The 11,030-nt window shown below is 39.3% G+C and overlaps 1 pseudogene; it reads left to right on the top strand.

Annotated features, from left to right (window-relative positions):
• Positions 9,106-11,030, top strand: part of LOC148002256 (vomeronasal type-2 receptor 116-like) — a 33,274-nt pseudogene continuing 31,349 nt past the window's right edge.

Raw genomic sequence — 11,030 nt, 5'->3', positions numbered from 1 at the left:
AGGAATCCAACACAAATGGGGAAGATCGGCTCTTCTACAGGTGTCCGTAAGCTATTGGCACAAACACCATTTGATAAAATGAAATTAGTATATACCTGAAGATTCAAATTTAGATGTGTGAAGAAAGGATCCATCCTGGAAGGGTCTGTCTACATAAATAGGGAACAGTGTCCCCCCCCTCTGTTCCAGAGAAAGAGGGTCTTGTATAAAATATTTATTGAAGATACTCTGCTCTCACCAGGATTCCCAGAATCTACACAGATTTCACAGCAGAAGATCCTGATTGCCCGATTAATATGCAAATATACATCATATACATATATGCTACATATACATTTACATCTGCATGTACATCGACATAGTGTCACCATTTTCCATTACATACTAAGGCAAGCTGGAACCACTGTACTTGGTTATTACTTTGAGAGTCACTGGACTCCATCAGCATAGGTAGCAATGAATAGCCTAGTAAGAGCACCAGCGGAAGGGGAACCCTTGGTCCTGCCAAGACTGAACCCCCAGCGAATGTGATTGTTGGGGGGAGGACGATAATGGGGGGAGGATGGGGAGGGGGAACACCCATATAGAAGGGGAGGGAGAGGGGTTAGGGGGATGTTGGCCCCGAAACTGGGAAAGGGAATAAAAATAGAAATGTAAATAAGAAATACCCAAGTTAATAACGACAGAGGAAAATAAAAGAATATACATAAAAAAGGAAAGGATTGCAAAGAGCAGAGGTTTGACTTGTGGAATTTTAGGGAAACAAAGATGATTTTTCTGTGAAAAATCTGATGTTCTGGTTATTTGGGGCCAAAGAGTCAGCTCTGATTAAAAAGCTACTCAAAATACTGATGTAAATCATTTGTTTTGCTGGGAGACTGATTAGTTTGAGCTGAGAAACTAGTGTTGATTAAGAAGAGACCTGCATTTTGATGGAAAATCTAATGGAACACATTTTCTGAGTGTGAGTACACAGAAGTTATGTTTTAGACATGACCAATGTTGGACCTTATACTGGATGCCAAACTTGAAAACTTAAGAGTCTTCAAGTCTTGGTTTGAATTTATGAAGGGGTCAGGGAGAGAGGGTGAGGCTTAGAATTGTGTCAGGACTAGAGTTCTTAAAAAGCACCCTGGAGTGACTAATCGCGAAATTATAGTCCAGTTGAAGCAAGAGATCCAGCAGTTTTAGAGATCTGTTACCATGGCATGAACAACAAGAAGAGCAACAGCAGTAAAACACAGTCAGCAAGAGCAGAAGACAATTTCTTTGTGCTTCAGAGCACAGATCTGGAGAATAGGTCCATGGCCCTTGGAGGAGCCTAGAAGTCATGACTGATGCCCAGTCAATAGTATACTGAGTTATTTACCCTTTTTAATTTTGGGTTTGTTCATCTCAGATTTCATTGGTTCTATTCTCTGAGTAAGACACTACTTAATGTATCAATTACGTTTTCTATGAAGCCCTTGTTTAGAGAAAGAATATTGAAAAATCTTAGCTTTTTCCCCCCTCCATCTTTATTACATTGAGTATTTCTTATTTACATTTCAATTGTTATTCCCTTTCCCGATTTCCAGGCCAACTTCCCCCTAAGTCCTCCCCCCTTCTATATGGGTGTTCCTCCCACCATTACAGCCCTCCCCCTAACAATCACGATCACTAGGGGTTCAGTCTTGGCAGGATCAAGGGCTTTCTCTTCCCCTGGTGCTCTTACTAGTCTATTCATGGCTACCTATGAGGGTGGAGCCCAGGGTCAGTCCATTATAGTCTTTGGGTAATGGCTTAGTCCCTGCAAGCTCTGGTTGGTTGGCATTGTTGTTCATATGAGGTCTTGAGCCCCTTCAAGCTCTTTCAGTCTTTTCTCTGATTCCTTCAACAGAGGTCCCAATCTCTGTTCAGTGGTTTGCTGCTGGCATTCACCTATGTATTTGCAATATTCTGGCTGTGTCTCTCAGAAGAGTTGTACATCCAGTTCCTGTCACCCTGCACTTCTTTGCTTCATCCACCTTATCTAGTTTGGTGACTGTATATGTATGGGCCACATGTGGGGCAGGCTCTGAATGGGCGATCCTTAAGCCTCTGTTCTAAACTTTGCCTCCAAATTCCCTCCCAAGGGTATTCTTGTTCCCCTTTTAAAGGAGTGAAGCATTTGCATTTTGGTCATCCTTCTTGAGTTTCACATGTTCTGTGCATCTAGGGTAATTCGAGCATTTGAGCTAATATTCAATTAACAATGAGTGCATACCAGGTGTGTTTTTCTGTGATTGGGTTACCTCACTCAGGATGATATTTTCCAGTTCCATCCATTTGCCTATGAATTTCATAAAGACATTGTTATTGATAGTTTAGTAGTATTCCATTGTGTAGATGTACCATATTTTCTGTATCCATTCCTCTGTCGAAGGGCATCTGGGTACTTTCTAGCTTCTGGCTATTATAAAGAAGGCTGCTATGAACATAGTGGAACATGTGTCTTTTTTATATGTTGGGACATCTTTTGGCTATATGCCCAAGAGAGGTATAGCTGGGTCCTCAGGTAGTGTAATGTCCAATTTTCTGAGGAACCTCCAGACTGATTTCCAGTATGGTTGTACCAGTGTGCAATCCCAACTGTAGAGGATTGTTCCTCTTTCTCCACATCCTTGCCACCATCTGCTGTCGCCCGAGTTTTTGATCTTAGCCATTCTGACTGGTGTGAGGTGGGATCTCAGGGTTGTTGTGATTTCCACTTCTCTTATGACTAAGGATGTTGAACATTTCTTCAGGTGCTTCTCAGCCATATGGCATTCCTCAGCTGTGAATTCTTTGTTTAGCTCTGAGCCCCATTTTAATAGGGTTATTTGTCTCCCTGCAGTCTAACTTGATGAGTTCTTTGAATATTTTGGATATAAGCCCTCTATCAGTTGTAGGATTGGTAAAGATCTTTTCCTAATCCGTTGGCTGCTGTTTTGTCCTAACCACAGTGTCCTTTGCATTACAGTAGCTTTGTAGTTTTATGAGACCCCATTTGTCGATTCTTAATCTTAGAGCATATCAGGATATTTTCTACAGTACCTATGTGTTCGAGACTCTTTGCCACCTTTTCTTCTATTAGTTTGAGTGTATCTGTTTTGATGTGGAGGTCCTTGATCCACTTGGACTTAAACTTTGTACAGAGTGATAAGAATGGATCCACCTGCATTCTTCTACATGCTGACCTCCAGTTGAACCAGCACCATTGGCTGAAAATGCTGTCTTTTTTCCACTGGATGGTTTTGGCTCCTCTGGCAAAAATCAAGTGACCATAGGTGTGTGGGTTCATTTCTGGGTCTTCAATTCTATTCCACTGGTCTATCTGTCTGTCTCTGTACCAATACCATACAGTTTTTATCACTATTGCTCTGTAATAGTGCTTGAGTTCAGGAATAGTGATTCCCCAAGACGTCCTTTTATTGTTGAGAATAGTTTTAGCTATCTTGGGTTTTCTGTTATGCCAGATGAATTTGCACAATGTTCTGTCTAACTCTCTGAAGAATTGGATTGGTATTTTGATGGGGATTGCATTGAATCCATAGATCGCTTTTGGTAAAACGTCCATTTTTACTATATTAATCCTGCCAGTCCATGAGTGTGGGAGATCTTTCCATCTTCTGAGATCTTCTTCAATTTCTTTCTTCAGAGGCTTGAAGTTCTTATCACACAGATATTTCACTTGCTTGGTTAAAGTCACCCCGAGTTATTTTATATTATTTGAGACTATTTTGAAGGGTGTTGTTTCCCTAATTTCGTTCTCAGCTTGTTTCTCTTTTTGTAGATGAAGGCTTTTGATTTATTTGAGTTAATTTTATACCCAGCCACTTTGCTGAAAGTGTTTATCAGGTTTAGTAGTTCTATAGTGGAACTTTTGGGATCACTTAAATATACTCTCATATCATCTGCATTAGTGATATTTTGACTACTTCTTTTCCTATCCGTATCCATTTGATCTCCTTTTGTTGTCTGATTGCTCTGGCTAGGACTTTGAGATCTACATTGAATAAGTAGGGAGAGAGTGGGCAGCCTTGTCTAGTCCCTGATTTTAGAGGGATTGTTTCAAGTTTCTCTCCATTTAGTTTAATATTCGCTACTGGTTTGCTGTATATGGCTTTTACTATGTTTAGGTATGGGCCTTGAATTCCTATTCTTTCCAGGACTTTTGTCATGAAGGGGTATTGAATTTTGTTAAATGCTTTCTCAGCATCTAATGCAATGATAATGTGGTTTTTATCTTTTAGTTTGTTTATATAGTGGATTTCCTTGATGGTTTTCAGAATATTATACCATCCCTGCATCCCTGGGATGACGCCTACTTGATCATGATGGATGATTGTTTTGATGTGCTCTTGGATTTGGTTTGCAAGAATTTTATTGAGTATTTTTGTGTTGATATTCATAAGGTAAATTGATCTGAAGTTCTCTGCCCTGTTGGGTCTTTGTGTGGTTTAGGTATAAGAGTAATTGTGGCTTCATAGAAGGAATTTGTTAGTGCTCCATGTGCATCAATTTTGTGGAATAATTTGGATAATTTGGTGTGAGGTCTTCTATGGAGGTCTAATAGAATTGTATACTAAACCCATCTGGACCTGGGCTCTCTTTTGTTGAGAGACCTTTAATGACTGCTTCTATTCCTTTAGGAGTTATGTGGTTGTTTAAATGGTTTGTCTATTCCTGATTTAACTTTGGTACCTGGTATCTGTCTAGGAAATTTTCCATTTCCTCCAGATTTTCAAGTTTTATTGAATATAGACTTTTGTAGTAGGATCTGATGATTTTTTTTATTTTCCTCTGATTCTGTTGTTATCTCTCCCTTTTCATTTCTGATTTTGTTAATTTGGACACACTCTCTGTGTCCTCTTGTTAGTCTGGCTAAGGGTTTATCTATCTTGTTGATTTTCTGAAAGAACCAGCGTTTGGTTCTGTTGAATGTTTGTATAGTCCTTTTTGTTTCTACATGGTTGATTTCAGCTCTGAGTTTGATTATTTCCTGCCTCCTACTCCTCCTGGGTGTATTTGCTTCTTTCTGTTCTAGAGCTTTTAAGTTTGCTGTCAAGCTTCTGTTATACGTTCTTTCCTGTTTCTTTCTGCAGGCACTCAGCGCTATGAGTTTTCCTCTTAGCACAGCTTTCACTGTGTTCCTTAAGTTTGGGTATGTTATACCTTCATTTTCATTAAATTCTAAGAAGTCGTTAATTTCTTTCTTTATTTCTTTCTTGACTAGGTTATCATTGATTAGAGCATTGTTCAATTTCCATGTATATGTGGGCGTTATTTCCTTATTGTTATTGAAGTCCAGCTTTCGCCCTTGGTAGTCTGATAGGACGCATGGGATTATTTCTATCTTTCTGTATCTGTTGAGGCCTGTTTTATGACCAATATGGTCAATTTTGGAGAAAGTACCATGAGGTGGGGAGAAGAATTTATATCCCTTTGTTTTAGGATAGAATGTTCTATAAATATCTGTTAAAACCATTTTGTTCATGAGTTTTCTTAGTGTGTCTTTGCCTCTGTTTAATTTCTTTTTCGATGATCTGTCTATTGATGAGAGTGGGGTGTTGCAATCTCCTACTATCATAGTGTGAGGTGCAGTGTGTGCTTTGAGCTTTAGTAAGGTTTCTTTTATGAATGTAGGTGCCCTTGCATGTGGAGCACAGATAGTCCATGCACCTTCTTCTAGCCATTGGGTTGTCTCTGGTGTTTGCTTGGCTTACTGTTTCTGAGAGTGACTTGACCCTGCTGTAGGCTTCTTTGTCAGCACTCCTGTAGAACTGTTTTCTGTTTTGTTTCAGCCTTTCCTGAGAACAGGTTCTCTGATTTCTGGTGTGTCCATGCTCCTGGAAACTTGTCTTCAAGCTCTATGCATGGGCAGGAATCAAAGGGTTCTGTCCCTGATTGCTTGTGTAGGTTCCTGCACACCGCGGGCACAGTTGGCAATATGTGATTCCCCCTTGAGTCTGGACTGTGGGCAGAGGGTAGTCTCCTCTGACTTCTCAGGAGTATCCATCCTTCTCAAGTTCCAGCTCTCTTCTCCATGGGATTTGGGTGCAGGGAGCTGGCTGGCTGGCTCAGTTTGGTCCTGGGTGCAGACCAGAACCGTGGGTGCTGGCAGCTGTCTGTTCCTATATCCCTGTGTCCAGAGTCACTGTGCAGTTTCCCCTTGGACCAGGGATGTGGGCCGAGGTTTTGCAGAGGTAGAAGTCTGTTCTGCAGCCTCAGGATATCTGCACTCCTGGGTGGTCTGCTCTCTTCCCCCTATTTCTAAAGAAATAGTGTGAAGAACAGGGATAACTAGAGACTAGAAAAATTGTGGGAATGTAATGTGATGGAAAGAGAGGAGACAAAAAGAAATAAATTATGGAGTATAAATCAATATACGTTTGTCTGGGAGTCAGTCATGTTTTTTAGGTTCCTCCGAGGACCATGGACTAATGCTCCAGCTCTGCTCGCTGCAGAACACACTAATTGTCTTCTGCTCTGGCTGAAGACTACTGCTGTTGTTGTTCTTGTGGCTCAGTAAATAAATGCTTTCCCTGTATGCATGAATCTTGAACTTCCACATACACATCATATATGTGCACATCCACACTTGCACACAGGACACAAACATCTTACTGAAATTCATAACCACATTTGCTCACAACGGAATGTCAGGCTTTACATATCTGCACACAACAACACATGTTATTCCACCATTACACACACAGACACATTTACACACATGCCTACCCAGATGTTTGCAGAACCATTCCCATTCTAAGACTCCAAATACTCATTCTAATGCACACTGCCATCCACATGTGATTACTATACTCAGAAACAAAATATAATTCAAAATCTATACTATGTAGAAGACTATTTAACATATTGAAGAGTAGTTCAATATTGTGTGTGTGTGTGTGTGTGTGTGTGTGTGTGTGTGGTTTTTGCATGTCTCTCTTTCTGTTTCCTTCATGTTCAGGTGATCTCACATGCTAAGAGGTTGTGACTGCAATAGCCATGTCACATTCAGAAGATGAAATACTATTCTACTTCTCCCCAGACTTTTTCCTTGTCATTTCTGTTAGATGAGAGTTACTATTTTAACATCTTTTAAAATAAGCATTTGATATTCTATTATTAATATCACTTTGTCCAAATATTAGTCTCTGTTTTACCCTAAACCTCTAACTATGAAAATACATTATATGCCTCCCGACAGCAGGCATATACTGACGTTTCCTTCTCCCAGATTATTTCTCTCTTGTGTTGGGATGACATAAAAATCCAGCATAACTGACCTGTTTCCTCTTGACACACAAACACATTCCTGTTAAGCTACAACCTTTTCCTTATCATTCATATCTAGTATCTCACATTAAATTGTAACTAGCTTAAAATTCACATTTTTTTTACATTCAACCACATGGAATTATTAGTCTCCTTAAAATAGCAATTATTCTTTAAAATCTAACATATTTTAACATTTTTCTCTAAACTGGGGCCTCATAGAAAACTTAAGGATAAATTACTTTATCACTTTGAGAGTAGAACAAAGGAAGAACAAATCCTAATTTGAAAAGTGTAAATAAATCAATAAACTTTTGTCTGGGAGTCAGTCATATTTTCTAGGTTCCTCCAACAACCATTGTCCAATGCTCCAGCTCTACTCTCTGCGGAACACACTAATTGTCTTCTGCTCTGCCTGACTGTGTTCTACTGCTGTTTCTGTTCTTGTTGTTCATGCCATGGTAACAGAATCTCTAAAACTGCTGGACTCCCTTACTGCAACTGGACTATAATTTATACAATAGTCTCTCCAGGGTGCTTTTTAAGGGCTCTAGCCCTGCGACACACTATCAAGCTTCAGCCTCTCTCCTTGACGCTTCATAAATTCAAAACAAACACTTGAAGTATCTTAAATTTTCAAGTTTGGCTTCCAGTATAAGGTCCAACATTGGTCATGTCTAAAACATAGCTACTGTGCACTTACACTCAGAAAATACTTCCCATTAGTTTTTCCCTCAAAAATGTAGGTCACCTTTCAGCACAAACTCATCAGTCTCCGAGCAAAGCATATGATTTGCTTTAGTCTTTCTAGTAGCTTGTTAATCAAAGCTGACTCTGGCCCCAACTAACGAGAACATTACATTTTTCACATAAAAACATTCAGTCTTTGTTTCCTTCTAAAATCCACAAGTCAAGCCTCTGCTCTGTGCACTCCTTTCAATTTTTATGTTTTAACCTCCTCCAGAAAAAATTAATGTGTTTTCAAATCTCAATGGCACTTCTAGGCCAAACTTCAAAAGTCCTCGCACAACAACGAATCCTAATCAAAACAACATTCTCAGGGACGTCAAAGTAATGACCAACTACACTGGTTCCAGCTTGTCTTAGTATTTAATGGAAAATGGTGATACTATGTAGATGTACATGCAGATGTAAATGTATATGCAGCATATATGTATATGATGTATATATGCATATTAATCAGGCAATGAGGATCTTCTGCTGTGAAATCTGTGTAGATTCTGGGAACCCTGGTGAGAGCAGAGTACCTCCACTAAATATTATATAAAGACCCTGTTTCTGTGGAACAGAGAGGGGGCATTGTTCCCTATTTATGTAGAGAGACCCTTTCAAGATGGATCCTTCCTTCACACATCTAATTTTTGAATCTTCAGGTATATACTAATTTCATCTTATCAAATGGTGTTTGTGCCAATAGCTTACGGACATCTGTAGAAGAGCCAATCTTCCTCATTTGTGTTGGATTCTTATTTTATTCTTGTGGTGACTTCTTTTTTATTCTTGGACTTGGATGGCAAAGAATACTACAGAATACTACGAGGGAATGAGATGATTCTCAGCCATGTTTTTTCAACAAGTGTTTGTCACTTTTACAGAAGACCTCAGCTGTGAAGCCTGAAGGTACAAAGTATTGAAATTTTCTCCAGAGGACTGGAAAAAGCTGTCTTGCAATCACTAGGTAGTTCAAGGGACTCCTGTGTCTGTAACTCTTATAAACCCACAGAAGGGCCCACACATTCAGCTGCTGAAAGTGAGCATCTGGCTTCACGGCAGATTACGTTTGTGCTGAAAGAAACCCAGACAATGCCCATTTTGATTTTTTTCCTTTTTACCCTGAAGCTTCCTATGCTCCTATGCAGATTGTTCACCAATGAGTGTTTTGTTTCTTCCACAGACAATGTATACCAGGATGGGGATTTGGTGATCAGTGCGTTCTTACCCCTTTATACCTATCAAAACTCCCAACACACTGAAGGGGCAGAGAGCATAGACGTCAGTTCACGGTAACTGTCTCTTGCCTGATCTACCTAACCACAGTCTCCAGTGTGCACCCTTAACCCATCTCATTTTTTATTCCCACCAGCACTTCTTCCATCAAATAAATTTTTCTTTCCATCCATTATCTCCTATTTTTATGGGTTTAGTCTGAGAAGAAAATCAATCTCTAGCCAGGTCCAACACTTCTGTAACACAGGACGAATGATGTCACTTAGAATACTGTCTTGTGGGATAGGTACAGTTCAGCACTTAGGGTGGCAAAACAATATCCATTTTACAAATACTTTCCACTGAATATTCCTTCTGTGCACTTCCTAATGTTGGTACAGTTGGGTGGGACTGTGCTGACTTTGCCTTATTTCTCAGGAGACTACCTATTCTATTTAGTTTTTTTTCAAACTCTATGAAGATAAATATTTCCTTCCAGCTGTCTTCAAACACTTTGGTATTACGAGATAGGTAGTCTAGGATCTATGGGCAGACAGCAGAGATCTTTGAACTTTCTCTAGGATCTGAAGTATACCTATACAGGAACATTCATTTGACACTTAGCAATGTCACTACAGCAATCAGAGAATTGTTTGCTAAAAGAATGAAACAGACTTGCACAGAATTTGTACAGGTGACTTCTGGTGCTGTGAGCAGAGAAGGTGCTACAGAAAGCAGTAATTGTTCCTCTTGTCAGACACAGATGTGTCAGGTGTTGCCTTTCTAGATATCTAGAAAGAAATACAACTTATCTACTCAGGTTCTCTGATCTTCTCCCACAACTCCTAACTTTTTGCTGATATATTTGCCTTCTCTTTTACTTTCTGTCATGTCTATTTCCATTTTACTATCTGTAATTCTGCCGGTGGCATATGCTTGCTATTTTCATTGTGGTATTCTCTTCTCTGACTAAGAGAGTGATTAAGTCATTCATCTTAGCCTTAAGTAAGCTTGTTTAATATCTTTCCTTTCTCTGTTTGTGTCTCTGTCTCTCTATCTCTCTCCCTCTCTCTCTTTGTGTGTATGTGAGAGAGAGAAAGATAGACAGAGAGACAGACAGACATTGAGCAAGTGAGGTATAGAGAAGGAGTTAGAGAATCTGAGTATCTGTGTGTCAGTGAGGACACATGTATGCCACATGTCACACGAGGACAGACTTATATGATTCCCTGATTTCCACAATATTTGAAACATTGTTTATTTCTCTATGCAGTGTTTGCTAGAAAACTGACAAAGGAAATTTGGCTGTATCCCCATCACATTTGTCTGTAGAAATGGTACATTATAAAAGCATGTTTAAATGAGGACAATTTTGTTGGTTACTGGAATTAAAATTCCTGTCCTCACACTTTCACTGCAACCATTTACCTATTGACCTGTGTCAAGCTCAGTGAACCCTATATTAATTTTAATTCTTATCCATGTCCAAACTTTCGCATTTACCAAATACTACATATACATTGAAATATATTTTAATGCAACCCATTAATTTTTATGTGATTATATTTTTATTTCCAATGCTGACCATGTGGTATTAATTACCTAATCAATTTGTATGCTGCCTCCTGCAGAAGAATATTTCTCACTCTCAACATTCTTTATTTGACTATAGTTATTAGTCTTGTGTTCAGAGCTCATGAACTTTCCCCTGTCACCAGTAGCATGTCTATTGGTTTCATCATACCTTAAGTCATGTTTAGACAGACAGGAGGTTTGTGTTTTGTTCTGAGGCTAGCACTATA

This window comes from Rattus norvegicus, chromosome 12 (genome assembly GCF_021556685.1).
Source record: "Rattus norvegicus strain SHRSP/BbbUtx chromosome 12, alternate assembly SHRSP_T2T, whole genome shotgun sequence".
Classification (NCBI taxonomy): Eukaryota; Metazoa; Chordata; class Mammalia; order Rodentia; family Muridae; genus Rattus; species Rattus norvegicus.
The sequence above is the reverse complement of the archived record's forward strand: the minus strand, read 5'-3'. Positions and strand labels throughout refer to the sequence as shown.